We start from the raw sequence: 19,166 nt of genomic DNA, 5'->3' as shown, positions 1-19,166 counted from the left end.
TCGTTCTCACACACACAAACTCTGTGCACATTCCACTCTAATCCACTGCTCTGACCTTCCAGCACAGACACGCAAATGATCCTCACACTCGCACATGTAACATTGCAGTGTTTCATATCTCTGATAAATATTCCACAGCTGGCACTGTGTGTACTTACGCATTAGCATTCTGGTTCCGGTAAGTGGACCTGGTTCTCCACTGAGGCCCTGAGCTCCAATAATGCCCAACACACACTCTCATCTGTATTCATGGCTTCATTTCACAATCATTTTACTGTGCGTGCGCGTGTGTGTGTGTGTGTGTGTGTCTGTCTCTGGAAGCACACTTGTAGTGCACGTGTGTAGTTTGGGTTAAAGAGTGTGTGTTTAACAAGTCTACAGGGGCAGAGGAGAGAAACAGACACAGAGAGGTGTGTGTGTGTGTGTGTGTGTGTGTGTCGACCTCTGTTCCCTTTCATCACACCCTCGTCTCACTTTTCAAATATGTAATCCAGTTCAGAGAAGGCAGTCAGATGTTTCGGGTTTTGAGAAAGTAACAGAAGGCTGGTAGAACAAGCTGTGAAACCGCTTTCGCGTGACATTTCACACAGCTGTAGAAGAAACGGTCCTAATAGGAACACTCATTACTTATATTATAGGTTACATTATAGGTGCACGTATTTGTCACTGTACAGTGTACACTGTACAGCGAAATGTGTCCTCCGCATTTAACCCATCTGGTAGTGAACACACTCACACATGTGTTAGGGGCAGTGAGTACACACACACACCCAGAGCGGTGGGCAGCCAACTCCAGCGCCCGGGGAGCAGAGAGGGTAAAGGGCCTTGCTCAAGGGCCCAACAGTGGCAGCTTGCCGAGCCCGGGAATCGAACCCACAACCCTGTTATCGATATCCCGGCGCTCTAACCGCTGAGCCACCACTGCCCCACTACTGAGCCACCACTGCCCCACTTATTAAGACTCACTTTTCTAAACAGCCACAATTCCAACTAGGACTGCAACAACGAATCAATAAAATAAAAAATAATCGATTATTAACTGTGTTGGCAACGAATTTCATTATCGTTTCGTTGTGTTGCACGAGTTATAAGTTACTCGAATGTCATATCTGCTCATATCCTGCGGTGCTTCGCCTACGCTGGAAAAAAGAAATAAGAGAGAGTTGAATGGATCGAGCCGGAGGGGAGGCGTAATCTTAGAAAGAAGTTTAACATTAAGAAGTCAATTCTAAAAAATTAAACATGACCGACGCAGAAAAGAAGGTTTGACTTAAATCAAAACTCAAAAGCTTGTTAACTGGACAATGACAATGATGGAGTATGTGTGCATGTGTGTGTTACTTTTATTATCAGTTTAATTCGCTTAAGCAGTGTTTAAATGTGCTTTATAAAAACATGTAACTTGTACACAATGGTGGTAATTAATGATTAAGCTTTAAGTATGAGTGAAGGCACTACATACAAACTAAAGGCAACTCATCCTGTCTCACTCCTCACTCCAATACAGTGCAGTGTTTGCATTAGCAAGGCACTTATTTTTCTTTACTATTTAATTGATTTTATTTTTCATTTAAGAATACATTTATTGTACACACTTATTTGCTCTGTTATTCAATGTTCTATTTTTAAATAAAGACATGGAAATGTTTTTTTTTTTTTTATCCAATTCATCGGCCAGATTAATCGATTATTAAAATAATCGTTAGTTGCAGCCCTAATTCAAACTACAGGCTACTCCAATCAGGGATGTGACCATTCACAAAATTTCACAATTCTCCAGACGCTGGTGTTTGTTGCACAGTACACATAGCTAGTAACTAGTGACCACTTCAGGAGGTGGTCGGAGATTCATTTTAACCACGTTAAAGCAGGGTAATCGCATCACCCCTGACAACCAAAACCCCTTCCAGCACAACTGCTGAGTGTGAATGTGCATGCGGCTAAAATCTTATCAGGATGCAATTCAGATAAAGGTCAAATAAAGTGACCAGGTGTAAACGGTGTCTTTTCAAAGTATTTTTGTGCCGTTTCGACCGTTTAAATGACCTGTGATAGAATCATGTGATGCAAACATTCGGGACCTAAACTTGCTTGTTTTATTGTCTATATAAAAGCGTTTCAGAAATGAGGACATTTCAAAAACTATTTTACACTAATCTAATTTGAACAGGTCTAATGTCTCAATCATACTGTGGACACGTGGTAAACTCATGAGAGGCACTGCTTTTCAGGAGATCAATACTGTGTTCAATCATGGAACGAATAAAACTACATTTGTTGCACTCTTTATTACACACAAACGGCGGCTACTTGAGGTTATACAGTCAGATCATTAAACCAATACTGAAAGGCCAAAACTCTGGACAGACATGTGCAGGAAAGGGAACACAAAGACAAAAACAACTTCAAATAAAAACGCGAGACGCTGTCTGAAAAGACCACTGGAAAGAGAAACAAGGTCCTCCAACATTCAATAGAGACGTTCAGTAGAGGTTTCTCTGAAAGCAGAGAAAAGGGCTGAGGGTGGTCTTCAGTGGCCTTGGCTTGTACAATGTAAGCTTAAAAGAAGCACAATTTTCATCACCACTGGGGTCTTTAACACTCTGGCTGAACGTCTCCTACATGAGTGTGAAACTTGCGAGAACTAAGGTGGGCTGTGCAGGTCAGAGGAGTACACTATAGCCAGCCTGGCTGACATCGGCCAGGCCTGCAGCTCTCGGCGTGGACTGCTGGGTTCTGCGTAATGAAATGCTGCACGTGCACCTGCCTGATTTATTAGACAGGCAGAAACGAGCCTCGGCTGCAGCCTGTGCGGCATATCCATCTGCTCGAGCCTGTAGTTAAAAGGGAACTCTGCGACCCTGTGACCTCCGTGTTTAACCAGATTCGCATGCCCTCAAACCTGCCAATCACCCTGGACCCCCTGCACAGCCGGGCAACAGCAACCCTGATTGGGTACCCCATTTCACTTGCAAATTGTCTCGTGCATTATTGATGCGTGGCGTGTTTTAGGCGACAGACTGTGTTGAACCACCCCTCCTTTTAATTTTCGCTTTCTCCTTCATCCCATCCAGATTACGCAGTACAGGCACATCCGTTGCAAGCTCTCCGGCAACTCTCGCAGCCGGAAGGAGCGCATAAGACCAGAATATCCACCTCGAGTTCAGCAGGGCTGTGACCAGGGCTGTCGTGATTAATACGTCATGATAACACTTCATTACCTGATCTAAAAAAAAAAAGATACATTAAAATGACCATCTTGATAAATGGACTCATTAGTTGGCAGTATCATATCTTACATCTTAATCCTTAATATATTTTACATAGTCTGCTGGTCTCTCTCACTGTAAGAAATCAAGACCCAAAGACGCAACCAATTTAAATGCAACTCCATCTTAAAATAAGCCTTAAAAACATGTCCCGAACGGCAGCTACTGCTCTATGTAGCTCTGGTGGAGCGTGTTTGGGAATCTAATCAAATCATATTGCCCCCCCACCCACAAAGAATGTGTTCTTTAAGGGCTTCTTTTGTAAAGGCAATGGTTCCATGTAGAACAATGAAAATTCAAAGATTCCTCTGAATGCCTAAATGCCTCATTCCTCACATTGGCGAAAAACCTCCTGCAGATGGTTCCTTATGAAACCTTTTACAAAGTGGCTCTATATAGCACCGATAAGGGTCGCACTTTCCAAGAACCCTTGTTCAGTACTACACAGAACCCATCTTGCTTGTGTAGGGCTTGATCTGCACTGGCTGCTCTGAGAAGCCAGGTTTAGCAGGTGTGTTAGAGCAAGGACTGGGTCGAGCAGGTCTGGTGTAGGAGGACACACGTCGCAGGATTAGAAGAAGCGACTCTGCAGCTCCAGGAGCTACAGAGGTCAGTGAGGTCAACAGGGTGTCAACAAAGTAATTAGGAGTACGAGGGGTCGGAGTCTACGCTTTAAAAGGTCAAGTATGCCCAGAGCTTGTATGAGGGACTTAATAAGGGAGCCAACGAAAGCTCTGAACCATGGGTAATGTATTTCTCTTCATCTCTCACTTTTTTTCTCAATGAAGTGCGAGTGTGAATTCCTGCGCGGTGCATTCCACCGTCTCATTAATCACCTCTGAGCAGCAGATCCAACGTAAGCTTCATTTAATCTCTTTAACTCCTTTTCAATTACAATCATATAAAACCACATTTAACCACTTCGAGTCCGCGATCCACGCAGACATGATCCAATTTAGAACAATGCTGCTTATCGCCGGCTCCATCTCTCAGTCTTCATCTCCCCCTCACCCCCACGGCTCAATCCTGCCAGCCTTTTATTAGTTTTATTGTTTATTAATGATCCCGCTAATGCGAGACGCTCGTCTATATGCAGATGACGCTCCCATGCTCTTGCCCCCCCCCCGAATTGCTGTCTGCGGAGAAAAAAAAAAAAAAAAAAAAGAGCGTCCAGAGGGTCTGCCCAGTGTTCACTGGCCGCGCTCGTAAACCACCCCGCCGCTCTCCTTTCTTCAACAAGATTTACGGAGAAGAAGCTTTATTGAGGCAGTATTGGACCCACCGGCCTCTTTCACGCAATGTGGACTTGATTGGAGCGTGTGTGTGTGTGGTTGGGGGGGTGGGAGTGCGTGTGTAGGCTTTCTGTTTTGTTTTTTTATTATTATTATTATTATTATTATTATTTGTGGAGGTTTCCTTTGTCTGCATTGTGGACGAGGATGCGAATACAGACAAAGCAGTGTGGCGGACGACCTTGGGAGCCGGTCTCCACCCAGCATGGGCGCCAGCTTTCTCTCGTTCACCCTCTCTCGCTCACTCTCTCCCTCTCTGCGCTCTGCCTTTCATTAGCTCTCCTCATTTAGGAGATTAACACCGCTTGCATAAATGAGCGTGCCGTCACTGCTTCCGCAGAGAGGGACTAAGACATAAGGGATAAGAAATAAGAGGCATCTATCACTCTGATTGATTTACACACACAGCTTTAACCTCAGAGCTAAAAGCAGATATGGAGCTGACATTTGTAGAATAGGTTTATTAGTCAGGTTAGCCCGCTAGCCCCTCCGGTGTACCTGGAGCAATAAATCCTCAAAAGCAGCAGTGCGAGCGTTTCAATTAGGAGTGTAAAGGGGGTAAAGTCTTAAAATAAAAAAAGGGTGCAAGTCTGTTAACAGTGCACAGCAGGGAGCTCCCATTCTAGCTAATACTGAAGTGGACTGGGCCTGAAATTTAGCTATGTGATGCAGGAGGGACTGAGAAAGCCGTGTCAGTCAGAAAGAAACGGCATAGACAATGACATCTTGTCAAGAGACGCCATTATTGTCGCTACATGCATGTGTATCCAGTAACTTCCATGATTGATGTCCACCTTGAACAAAGTCACAGGCTTAGGAGACTCCACACAGAGGATCTAATATATGAATACATACAGAATGTGGGAAAATCTGAGCCAATCCCCTTTGTTTGTCCAGTCAAAAATGGACAATAAAATACTTAATTTCTCCAGGAACCATTTCTGAGAAGATCAAATCTTAATCCATGCGCATTAAGATGATGAACGTCTAAGGAAAATATGCAAGGGGTGGGTTGTAAAAACTTTAAAAACTACCCTTACGCTGGAAAAAGAATACCTTAAGAAGTACTTAAGAGCCATTTTGATTGAAAAAGAATAAATGAAGGGACGGCTAAATTTAACCCGAGCCAGGGAACCCTTTAAGAACACGACAGACATTTGTTTACAAACACCAAAAAAGTGCTTTCAAAAAGACAGCCGGTCTGTCCACTGATGGTTAACACTGTGACTTGGGGACACGCAACCCAGGCTGGTGACACCGAGGAAGCTTTCAGGGCAGAAGCCGGATCAGTGCCACGACCATTTGAAGCTAATCCAGTTAGCAAGCTAACTCTTCCTGCCTGCCTCTCCTCTCATATATCAAACTTGGCCGCTCTTCTCCCTGCCGCCCTGCCTCTCGCTCGCTCTTGCCCTGTCCATCGTCCAGATTTACTTAGGCTTAAAGCATACAAGAAACCTATTGGCAAGTGCAATTAAACCTGATAAGTGGTGTATACAGAGTGCATTATAAACATACAATGTAAAATCAATAATGGTTTCTCAACAAATACGCTCAATATTGTGTGGTTTGGTGTTAAGCGAGTGGGTTTTGCACACTTGTTACTATGTTTCGTGCCTGGGTGACTGAATTCATCTCAAACGCAGCGGGAGTTATCAGAAATCTTTAGGACGTCAGTTCTTCTTAGGTAACCGCAGTGGGAAATGTTCGCACGCCTCATCCCCCTCCCCCAAAATCACCTGCGACCCTCCTGCTCCCCTGCTCGTCCTTCTCTGCTTTATTTCTCCTCTCAACCTCTCTCCATTCTCTCGTCTGTCCATATATAGACTACAGAGACAGCTGGGACATGGACACTCCTCTAAAAATAGGGGGAAGCAGAGTCTGTTAATTGGCTACCATGGAAACAGATCAGGAACAAAGCTCAAAATGAACTGAAGAAAGGAAAAAAAGGAAAATACAAGAGAAAATTATGTTTAAGAGTGTTTAGAGAGTTTACTGTGAGCTGAATTCGTTATGAATGCAATGCCAACTGTGCCGACAAAGAAGGTGAAGTTCAACCGGTGGCGAAATGTGACAAATGTGACTAGTAATGATGATGATAAGCATAGAGATACATCCAAATGCAGGGTGAGGACTCCACAGGCTCTTCTCGTTCTGCCATAGATTGTCTTTTCTACCTGCTAATCGAACATTCATCTTAAACAGATGAGCTCTGCTCATCATGTGTCACTTTGCATGAGTAAGCCAATGAAAAAAGGACATGGTGTTCACCATTCGGTTTAGGTTGTTTTCACATTTGTAATTCTAAAAATATTCCTCTTAAATCATAAGAAAGCAAATAGTCAATTTCTGCCATCTATTTATTTAGTGTAAAGTGTGATGTGGCGTGAAACTTCACAACCACATCATCACCCTTAAATCCTATCTCTGCTGCTTTTCAACTTCGCAAAACGTGTTGCAGACGGATTTCTCACAATTTACGAGGCTGTTTTTGCAGAACCGGCTCCAAAATATATTTCTGGGCCATTTCACCTACTTGTTTTTCTCCCCACATAGCTTCATTCAAGGGAATCAATGGCTGGCCATCATTTCTACAGATAGGTGAAGATATTGATATGAGAGGCAATACCCGACTAGCGTTCAATGTAAAAACAAACACACACACACACGGTCAGGCAGAGTGAGGATTAACATGGTGCAGACCGTGAGCTCCCACTGCAGAGTATTGATCGCACAGGAAAACCAGCCGTGAAGAGGGGGAAATACCAGCACTGACATACACATGAGCAACCGACACACACACACACACACACACACACACACACACACACACACACACACACACACACACACACACAATCCAGCAACTGAGGCAAGCTGACTGTATGGAAGGTGTGTGATCTCTGTGAGTAGATGGAATGACTGACAAACCAACAGATTAAAACCAGCATGTGTTAGCGGCATGTGATATCACATCCTGTTGTTGTTGGCTGCAGACTTTTAAAATACAGAAAGAAAGAAAGAAATAAAAAGCATTCTATTACATGAAGACAGGCTATAATCGATGAGCATGCCCTTCATTGATCAGACTGGTGGGAGCAGGGAGGGGGAGGTTGTGGGGAAGCTATTTCTGCCTGCTGTCCTGTTCCTGCTGCTGCTCACCTCACAGCGAGGGCGGGCGCGCAGACCTGAAACCAAATCTCCGCACTCAATTACCGCCGCCGCATGTTATTCTATACACAGCCGCTCATCCCACAGCGCCGGACAAAAGAGAGAGAGAGAGGGGAAACAGACGAGAGGGCGTCCCAAACTCCCGCTGCTCCTCTTTCAGCCTCTCGCGCTCATTCACTGACTCACGCCGGAATGGACTAGTCATCATCAAACGGCACCAGAAGCCTCAGGCACCGGGCATGCCTGTGCACTCAAGTCAGGATAAAAAAGTAGGACCAGAAAAGAAGGGAGGGGGGGGGAAAATTGCTATCCATTGAAGAGAAGGCTAGCATTTTACTTTCAGCCGCTGCCATTTACTGGGAACATTCTATACAGGCAGTAGCAAGTCAATTACCAACTCTGGGAAACAGATTTTTCATTCTAGGAAGGTAAAGCACACAAAAGAAAATCCCTTAATTCTGTATAAATAGCACAGAACAGCTTTCTGCACAGGTTTTCTTTTTTTTTTTTTTGCCACCGAGCACGCAAGGCGATCACAAGCTAATGGGGGGCAAGACATTAAATTATACTGCGTATCTCACTAAAGAACAATAAATTTAAAAGCAGTGAAAACCACAGCATAAAAACTCAAAAATTAGATCTTGGCGCAGCATGTCAAGAGATAAAAGAACTTGAGGGCAGAGCCATCTGTGAACACATGTTTTAGCCAATAAAGCCAGCATAAACGAAACATTCTCCACCGTTCAATACATCAGATTAATAGTTTCTTCAGGAATAAGTATGTACCCTCCAAGGCTTTGCGTGAATGATGAAAGTAAACGCTTTCACCGCGCCTACAAGGGGCTCGGCGCAGCGCTAAGCTGATGCTGTGAGGGCTTGTAAATGCGGAGGGAGGAATGCGCTATTCCGGCTCAAGGCCTCGCTTTTGTGAAGGAGTGACAAGAGTTTGCCACTCTGTTTCCAGCGAGCCGCCGCTTTCATTCTCAAATACAGAATGTGTTGCTTTCATCTTAGTCAAGCGCCTGTTTCGCACAATGCCTCTGGTCTTTATCCTGTGCACCGGAGGCTGGGTCAGACAGTCAACACCAAGAGCCTTCGGCCCATTGTGTTGTTTCACTACTCGGTTGCTATGCTGAAGATTTGAGAGATCTTTTTTAAAATAAATAAATAAATACATTTTTAAAAGTTTACTTTCTTTTATGAAAGGCACTAGTTTGGTACTTGGGTTAGTAAAACAGGCTGGTCTTAGTGAATGTAAATACTCCAAGTAAAAATACACAACTAAATTTACTTTTAGTAAAAGTACAAATTAGGTAAGCAAAAAGGATCATAGAATATTATAAACTGTTTGAAGTAATCTCAGCAATCCTTAATTATATCCAAATAAAACAAACTAGGCAAACTAACTTATGAAAACATTCAGAAATGGAAGGCAGCTGACTAAGGCACCGTCACTATGGGAGTTACTGATCACATCCCGGGTCCTGCTGCCTGCAATCAGCAGCCGGAGCCTGAGAGAGCACAATTGGCCTTGCTCTTTCTGGGTGGGTAGACGGGTATCTTGCTCTCCCCGCTAGACTTCTGTGTGGCACAGGTGTCTGCTAGCCAATGTGAGCTAGGTACAGAGAGCTTGGTTGCCTGGTGACGTTGCGTTGGGGGCAGTTTAAAAAGAGGCGGCATTTAGCTGCACGCGTGTCTATAGGTGTGAAAATGCCCTCAGACGCAGATTTAGATGTTTTTCAGATATCACACAAATACCAAACCAGGATATTCCAAATGTGGCTTGATCAGTGTGAATTCGTTTGTAAGCAAGTCTCCTAATTAGCTTTCCTAACAGACAGGTCGACAGGAAGGCATGATTGCTTAAGGCGTTTAAGTGAGAACCCAGGTATTCTGCATTTTTAAATCCAATGGAACCGTCTGCACTTCCAAAATTGGGGCTGCTATGCAATTTTTATATGATGTGACAAACTAGGATATTAAAATATAAAGAAATAAATATAAAAATATAAATAAATGGATATAAAAAATAAATAATTAAAAAAATCAGATTTCACCAGAATGATTCAACATGTCACGATATTGATATTGCCCACCACGTATACAGGATTGGAGAAAAATAAATGATCTTTGCCAGATATAAGCTGCATCTGGTAAATATGTAATGGAAAATGAGAATAGCACAAATTTACCTGTTGCATCAAGCAGCAAAAAAGCTGTAGCATGACACTTTTGATTTCATTGACTGCTGCGCATATCGCAGTGACGATGCTGAAAGGATGTATGCAGCCTCATTACATGTATTCACAAGCAGGTATTACTAAGTAATTAAGTTCCGATCCTTGCCTCATTCAACGCCGATGTCAGCTCTGTTAAAAGTTCTTTTCCACCTACACAATATCACTTAAAATAGCCCATGCCACTCTCAAACCGCTGCCGAGACTTGCTTTCATTCCTTCATGACTATTGCAGCTCTGGTCTTGCTGGCATTGGTTTTACTTCCTTTCACAAACTTCAGATGGTCTAGAACTCTGCGGCTCATCCTTTCACTCATATCCAATCACATCACATTATACCCATTCTCCAAAGTCTCCACTGGCTTGCTGTAATGTACCATATACATTTCAAAATTTCTCAACTCCCATATGAGGCCCTTAACAACATTACACCTTCTTATCTGTCTGATCTTCTCCTTCTGTACAAGTCCGCTCACACTTTCCCATCTTCTTCAGTCCAGGTACTCGCCATCCCCCATCGATCGTCCAATAGTGCAATTCTGTCCCCATATTCAACTCTGATCTTAGCACATGCGTACCTTTTATCATCTACAACCTTCTCAAACCTAAACTAGTCTCCCATTAGGCTCTCTCACAATGTCCTGCTTTATTACTTTTACGTTTTCTTGTTTGGTTTCTGAGGTTACTTGTATTGTAACAATTGTAATATTCTTTTTTAAAGCTTTATCAATTATTATATTGTAAAAGTGTATCAAGATTTTTACTTTTACTAAATACATACTTTGTATATTTGCAGTTTGTTCAGCCCATTTGATTCATCATTCAATTAATGAGCAAAAATAAGTAACATCTTTACGTTAAATAACAGACATTATTCAAATGTAGAACGTCTCTTTGCTTTCAATCCCTTTTGCCAGTGGTTGTGGTTCTGTACACAGTCTTAGCAGTCTCTCCTGTGAGTCATAAAACACTTCAATTCAGTGTTTTGCCTCAGCCAGGGTGCAGAAAGAAACAGCTAGTAAGTTAATAAGGCCCTATGACAGACTGTAGTGCACCTTGCCTTAGGCAAAAAAGCTCAGAAATGTATCTAAATGATCACTTTACACCACTATCAAAGATGGCAGATAGAAACTGAGTAATATACCAAATGCTAAAGCATGCAGTGCATCATACAGCAAGTTCAACTATTACTGTTTTTTTATATATACATATTTATTTTTTATGGCAGTGTGCTAGCCAAAAGACACAGTCTTAATGGACAACTGGACGTTCTTTTTTAGCCTGATCTAGTTTCACAGGAAAGGACTCATCACTCAAGCGCAAAGAAGACATTCAATTCTATCAAAATGTAAATAAAAATAAGACTAAGATACATTTTTTATATAATTCAGTGAATATTTCCCCATGGTTCACTAGCTCCCGAGTCTATTTCCAGGCTGGGAGTTTATTTCCAGGCTGGGTGTTTGTAGCCCTGGCTCTGTAAATGGAAAACAAAAATGTGGCCCAGGTCTAGCCACACAATACTATTCCAGCCAATCAGCAACAGGGGACATTTGAGCTCATGCACAGGACAGGGGGGAGGGGCAAGGGAGACTGTGTATCCAGTACAGGCTACATGTTGAACTACACACATTCACAAGGAGAAATGTCTGAGAAACAGCAATGAATGAAAGATCTGACGAACAAAAGATAAACAAAAGGTTAAGTCAGGTGAGGGTGAAGACAAATGAAAACATTGGAGAGACCTCCGAACATTTGAAAGACATTAGAAGGAATGAGGATATTGCTCTATTGTTCTAACCCACCACCTAGCTAAAGCCAATTACTTGTCATGATCTCATTCTCTCGATAACAATTCCATGATATCGCACTGTACATTTGCGAAGGGTTTTATGGACACAAAGTTTTGGTGGGGTGGAGCTTCTGGAGCACTAAAGGGAGGGGTGTCCACAGTTTTGCTGTGGAGTTCAAACAGTACAGTTGCTCTCCAGAATCATATACAGAGTCATTAAATAGACATACCAACATAGCCTACTAAATGAACGCCGACACTGCAATACGATAATATTCCGTTATTATTGTGATAAATCGGTTACAGTATGCTTTTGTAAGTGTATGATGAATATTTTCAAACCGTATTTTTCTCTGGCTAATCTTTGTTCTACAAATTATTAAACTTATTTAATATCAGACACATAAAGCACTGCTATATGTACATTATCAAATTGTCTTGTATAATGAGCTTGTATTTTTGCCATATTTCCCACAGCTGGTGTAAAGATTAGCAAGCATAACTCTGAGCAAAGCAATGTGCGTGACTGGTAAGAGCTTATTTGCAGCACAGCGAAAGCCAATATCGGCCTAAAACGCATCCGTAATCCAGTCCATTTGCAGTCTGACTCTACTGCGGAACTCACAACCCATTATTGGGCCGAAAGTGGGGCCCTATATTGCTGTGTGTGTATACTTTAAAACATGCTGGCAAACCCTTGACGTGACAGTTCACCAAAATTATTTACGTGTGTTGCACTGTATGAATGTCTTGATTCAATCTAAACTATGGAATTCACTAGCCTGAGATCTTCAAGGCTGTACTTGTATATTTCCTTCTAGCCTTTTCTGAACTACTTTCCACTTTAAACTGTACTTCCTACACTGTGTCATAGATGCCATTTCCCTCTATATCTCAGAAGTATTGTGCTGCAGTGCATTGTAAAGCAACCTTGGGAACATGAAATGCCCTGTACAAATAAAACATATTATTTGAAGGCTAATATTGTGGTATATTGGCCAACTCTAACCTCCAAACCAAAGGTCACGTGAAACTGTAAGCCTGCATTCTTCTATAAATCAGAACAAGATAAGCACCTCTGCTACTTGCTGAAACTCAGCTTGTGCTCAACTGCTCCCAATGTGCGAGATCCCCTCACCGGCTTGGCATGAAGCGTTCCTGTTTGCGCTTTCTCTCTTACTCTGTACGCCACAGAGGCTATATACTGTGCTCCTCTTTTAGATTCCAACCAAACGACCGGGCAGAAAAGAGACAATCGGAGAAAACCGTGTGGCTTCAGAAAGGAAATCGTCAGCAAAAAACAGCTAAACAAGCGGCCCCTCTCCCTCAAAAGGCACAACTGAGCAACAGGCATTTGATCCAGACTCCAGCTGAGCAGAGACAAATGCAGAAATTCTGCCATTGTGTGTCAAGCGTAGATGTGTTTCCCCCAAGTGACTGACACAGCGGTGATGTTTAAAGGCAGTTGTCTTTGATATATGCTTTTCTCAAACAGACCCCCTCTGATTCACTTTCACAATCGGAGACTTTGTATGTTTACTGGAGACTGACACATACAACCCACTGACAAAACATTTCGTCAGAAAATAGAAAATTGATATTGTGTGTCCATGTTTTCTACTCCATCCAGCCTTAAATAAAAATCAACTTCAATGTTTCCTCAGAGAAAGATGTTCTGCAAAGACTACAAAGACAAAATAAAATGCAGTTCGAGGTGCCCTCGCCTTCTCTGAAAAAAAGCCTGCAGTAATGGCTTTGTTCAGGTGGCTGGAGAACAGTGGAGAAGTGGCCTTGCTGCTGCTGACCTCTGGCTCCAATGGCTGTCCTCTCAGTGAAAGCTTCGCAACGAATCTCTGCTCTATCTCGGCGACCTCTGCTTACTGAGCACGGCCCTGTCTCCCTGATCCCGTCTAGTCCCATTGTGAGCACAACAATAACAGCTTTTATCAGTTCTAGCTTTCAGCGCTGGATGACAAATGCGACAGAGAGTAAGGTGCTCATGAAGGTAGAATACTCTGGTGTCATCTTAGGATGCTCCAGCCACAGCAAAACACGGACCTCGTGATATGGTGTAAATTAGGGCTGCACGATTTTTCATTTCGCTTTGCTTTGTAAAAGTTTACCAAATGTAGGTATTTTTACCACATTTCACCAGACGTCAACAAAAGTTAATGATCTAACATGTGGTGATCTTAATAATGCACTACATATAAAAAAAATACACTGGACAGATATAATCTGTGTCCAAATGTTTGTGCCCCTTCTAATTTTAAGTCGCACCCGTTGCAGACACAGATGTGCAAATGCATGCACGCACAGCATGTATGGCCCCAGTAGAGAAAAAGGACTCTCTGGAGCAGACAAACATGATCCATGGACATTTGCACTGTGCCTAATGTCAGGCATGGCCTAGATGGGTACAGTAGAAGGCCTTCCCTGGACAGTAGAGACAGTTACTACAAGAAAAGCAGGATCAACTCTAAGACCCTTGATTTCAGAAGAAGCAATGAATGGGCATGTGTCCCAATACTTTAGTTGTCCATATGGTGTACATCATGAAAAATGAGAACTGTGTAAAAATATATATTTTTAATTAAATTAGCCTTAAATGGAACGGCATGTCCTGCCATGTGTCTATTGTGCATGCCCCCGTTGCGATGACTATGCTGAAACCATTTAGTGTGCAGCCCTAGTGTAAATATCCCTATATTAAAGAAATTGATTGTGAACATTACAATATCACCTTCTTACTACGCTGGTGGTACATTAAAAAAGGCCCATTAAAGTCTGAGTAGAAGTGTTTTTTATACAACACTGCACTGTACTGACTCAAATTAACCATGACTAATTAAGCTCTCTTTAGCCCCATTTGGATGGGATTAAATGTACATGGGCTCTGGGTGCAATTTCCGTCTTTCAGAAGTGCTCCTCTGCTGTCAAAAACAAGATTAGACAAAAGTGGAACTTTTTGTCATGAACGCACAATGTTATGTTTAGTGGGAAAAAGTAACCCTGTACACCAACACCTAATCCCAACTGTGAAGAATGTATAGTGGAGGGAGCACCGTGTTTTGGGGTTGTTTGCTGTCTGGATGCCTTGTGATCACTGAGGAACAATAAATACAAAGTGTATTAAAACATTTTGCAGATGACTGTGAGGGCAGCTGTCCATGACCTACGGCTGAAGAGACACTGGGTAATGCAACAAGACAATGACCCAAAGCACACAAGCAAATCAACTAAAGAATGGTTGTAAAAGAAGACTATTTGTATTTTGGAATGGTCAAGTCAGCGTCCTGACCTTAACCCTGTGGAAATGCTGTGGCATGACCTGAAGACGGCTTGTGAATGCAAGGCATTCTATAAATACTGATGAACTGAAACACATTTGCAAGGAGGAATGGTCCACAATTCCTCCTCAACATTACGCAAACCTTATTTGCAGCAACAGAAACCATTTGGATGAGATAACTGCTGCTAAAGGAAGATCTACAGGCTATCAAATTCGAGGGTTTATTTGTTCTAGCATGCACTGTGCACGCTTACTTAATTACAGACAGACATGAACCTGCAATAGGGGGGTATTGGCGGGGGGGGGGGGGGGGGTGTTGCTGCTTCGTCCAATACTTGTGGGTGGTGATCACTAAACATTCAGACCTCACTAACGTCCTTGTCGTTTCAAGTAGAAAGCTTTCCCTGGACTCTTTAATATACTTCATTTCAGAAGAACCAATGAATAGGCAGTCCCAATACATTTGTCCACATAGTGCACCTTGATACTTTATAACACAAACCACTCTGTTTTATACAACACGTTCCCTACATGTCTTTCTTAAACAAAAGTATATGGTTGGTCTTTTTGCATGTCAGTCAAATGGCCTGTTCCGGTCAAAGTAGGACAAACAGAAGTCTGGATTGCGATACTAGAAGAAACCTAGGGTAAAACAACTAAAGAGAGGCTGGGATGGGGTTTTCCAATGTTTTCTCATCTCTTATTCAATTACAGGGCTCAGAATATAATAGAGTAAAAGAATCATTTAAACACACTTGAGGTATAGCGAAGTTAAAGGGTTAAGCAAACTGTTTCAGTGTATTCTGTGTTTGATGGTGTGTAGAAGGGCTGAGCAATTCATCACAATTCGACAATCAGAACCATGATATATATCTTGCCCTTGTCGATTATTTTGTTCCATTTTTGTATTATGTTAGTAAGGTTCAATGAATCGTGATACTAATTGGAGGTCATATCGCCCAGCATTAATGTGTAGTGCGGTGTTTCGATCAGTCATACTGGTCCTCGCACAAAGACAAGGCAGGCACATCACAGCATTACACCACGGCAAACGATCATGGGTATTTCCTTATGCCCACTTTAACTGTTTAATGGGCACCACTGCAGCAGATTATGAAGCAGATGTCTGGCAAAGCCTCATAAGATCACTTTAAAAATCCAACAGGCGTACTCTCAGATTACTGCCGATCCTGCCACTGTTTTTCCTTAAATCCAGCCGGTCGTGGTGGGCTCGCTCAATGGACTACCACTGACTCCTTTCTCTCCCTCTGTGAATGAGCCTACAAATAAGGCACAGATTAAACCCCAGTAGGTCACAGCCAGGAAGCAGCTGCAGGCTACTGCAGGGAACTGGGAACTGTCCGTGTCACCAGGAATAGCTGGCACAATGTGCATTAAGAGCAGTGGCAAAGCAGCAACATCTTTAACAGACACGGAGCCACAAGGGTTCTTTGGAGAACTGACAGAGAAGAGCCACTTATGGTTCTCTTGGTGTGTGATCTGCAAGAACCTTTGTAAAGTTTAGGCAGCTTCTACCATGTAAAGGTTCGTAAGTTTTGACATCTGACATTACGTGGAGGCTCACACAGGTTACAAGAACAGTTCTCTGAAGAACTCTTTAATTGAAAGGTTTCGAGGAAAGGTTTCTGTGGCACTGCTCCAAAGAACCCTTTAGCTCTTTTATCTTTATGAGAAAAGGGTGAGCAGCTGCTCCTCTTAGGCGGCCTTGAGAGGGTCTACAAGTTCCGCTGACTGAGCCTTGCGCACAACGCACCGCGGGCAGCACCAGACGAGTGCAGAGCAGCCATGTGAAGCAAGAGGGCAACAGGGAGCCTGTATGTCACATCCCATATTGGCCCCTGGGTCTCAGCACATACTGCCTGAGAGGAAACGAGCCGTGGAAAGACAGGAAATTACACGGCACTTCACGGGAATGTGTCTCATCGGTTAACTCACCGCTCACATGAGCTGGGAAGGAAACACACAAACAAACAAATGAAAGACTGGCTTTCCTCACCACCAAACATGCCAAAAATTTTGCTTTGGGAGTTGTGGTGTGTGTGCGCGCGAGAGAGAGAGAGAGAGAGAGAGAGAACTACACAGCAGCTAGGGATAATGAAGAACTCAAGTGAAGCTCAAATGTGACCATTTTCAATTTAGACCACCGGCAGTTAATGCGCCCACAAGGGAAAAAATTAATTGCCCAAAAAAAAAAAAAAAAAAAAAAAAAAAAAAAAAATGCACCTCTGATTAGTATGCGGTGCTGTGCTGCTCGGAGAAGATCTCAGAGAAATCCCAAATGTGTCTGCAACGCTCCGAACTTGATGCCAGGCTCCGGAGCAATTTGTAGAGAAGAGCGTAGGGTGGTACAGGCCCTCTGAGAGGCAGAATGGAACGTTCAGTAGAATGCAGATGAAGAAGACAAAGAACAATGAGCGAAGGGACAGAGAGAGGGTGGAGCAAGGGAGAGGGAGAGGAAAGAGGGGACAGGGCAAGGGAACATAAAAAAATAATAATAAAAAAAAGCCCAGGAGAGAGAGACAAAAAGAGACAGTGACTGAGGGAGAGAGAGGGATAAAGAGTGTACAACGATCCAGTAGGGAGAAAAGGGCTAAAGTGGAGTAGTAGAAAAAGGACGATAGAGAAGGAAGAGGGAAGGGGAGAGATAGTGGCTGCCACGCAGCTTTGCTCTAGGGACGGATTATGGGTCAGGAAGCCTCCCTCCTGCTGGACAGGCTGGCGCAGGGGTTAGGAAAGTGATTTTATTTTGGAAGGCTTTATCCTCGTGAAGCTCTGGCAGAAGGCAGCACATGATAAAGAGGGTTTTAAAGCCTTTAACCCTTCGCTCACTAAGATGGACTATGCACTCTCGTACTCTAGTATTTACTTACACACCAATCTGCAATCAGGCGATCGCAACCCTGATAGAAGTGATTTTGGAAAGGCACGGCTATAACGGATTAGCATTTCATCGTGAGCCATGATGAATTAAAAAAAAAAAAAAAGAAGACTTTGAAGAGTCAGGGAGGAAGAGAAAGTATTATGTGCATACATAGACAGATAGATCGACAGATTCAGGGAGTGGGCGAGAGTGCAAGAGAGAGCATGAGAAAGAGCTTGCACGAGAAAGAGCGAGAGAGCGAGAGAGAAAGAGAGCGAGAGACATTGAGTGAGTGTACTGTTTGACCCACTGCCACACTGCTCTGGATTTGAAGTGCAGCTCTAAACATGTGTCCCAGACTTCTTATATGGACTACAGCAACAATACTCAACTCACTGTTGTTCACATCCAGTTTCCATAAAGCAGCTATGCCAGGAAACACAGACCACTCCTCTACAACTGCTGCTTTTTCTTCCACCAGTCTGAGACTTTTAAAACTCTTCTCAAAGTCTGAACACCTACATCATTTATTTCTTGATTTCTGAAATTCATGTTCTGCAGCATAGAAACCAGAAGACTAGACTAGACCGCAAGACTAGAACATAAAAACATTGTAATGTCTATATGGGTACTAAAAGGTTCCTACTTAAAACACACACACTCACACACACACACACACACACTGCACCCTGAATCAGCTATAAAACACACCCAGGCCCTTTGTGCTTGTCATATTTAGGCGAAGCACACAAAAGGAGGCAATGAAGTCTTCTATCCCACCCTTTCAAAAGGGTTCTTCAATAAAGGCAATGGTTTTACACTGAACCACTGAAATGCTTAAATTGTTCTCTCTTATCCAATGTATGTTTTCTATGATGGAAAACCTTATATAGATGGTATGTCTAGAATTTTTAGAAAAAAGGGGTCCACATAGCACCAAAGAGAGTTCCATTATAGTAATATTGCAGTAATATATTATAGTAGCTTAGAAACTATTTTTGTAAACACTGTAATTTGGGGATATGGCCAGAGGTCCTTTAAAATAAGGTTTTTGAGGCATTTAATTGGGCAAATAATCTATTCAAGCTGTTATTCATAGGGTTACTGCTTTTCCAAAATAACTTCTGAAGAACGCCATATTTTAAGGGTGTAAATCCCACTCTACAATGGGATCGGATAAGCAGTCCTGTGACTTTCCAAATCAGACTATCCAGATCATTCAAAGCAGGAGAGGC

The 19,166-nt window shown here is 42.8% G+C and overlaps 1 protein-coding gene across 2 annotated transcripts in view; it reads right to left on the bottom strand.

Moving 5' to 3' along the window:
- Positions 1-19,166, bottom strand: part of nol4lb (nucleolar protein 4-like b) — a 126,562-nt gene that overhangs the window by 67,170 nt on the left and 40,226 nt on the right. The window lies entirely within an intron of this gene.

The sequence above is a fragment of the Salminus brasiliensis genome, chromosome 14 (assembly GCF_030463535.1).
Source record: "Salminus brasiliensis chromosome 14, fSalBra1.hap2, whole genome shotgun sequence".
Lineage (NCBI taxonomy): Eukaryota > Metazoa > Chordata > Actinopteri > Characiformes > Bryconidae > Salminus > Salminus brasiliensis.
This window is presented reverse-complemented; position numbering and strand designations above follow the sequence as displayed.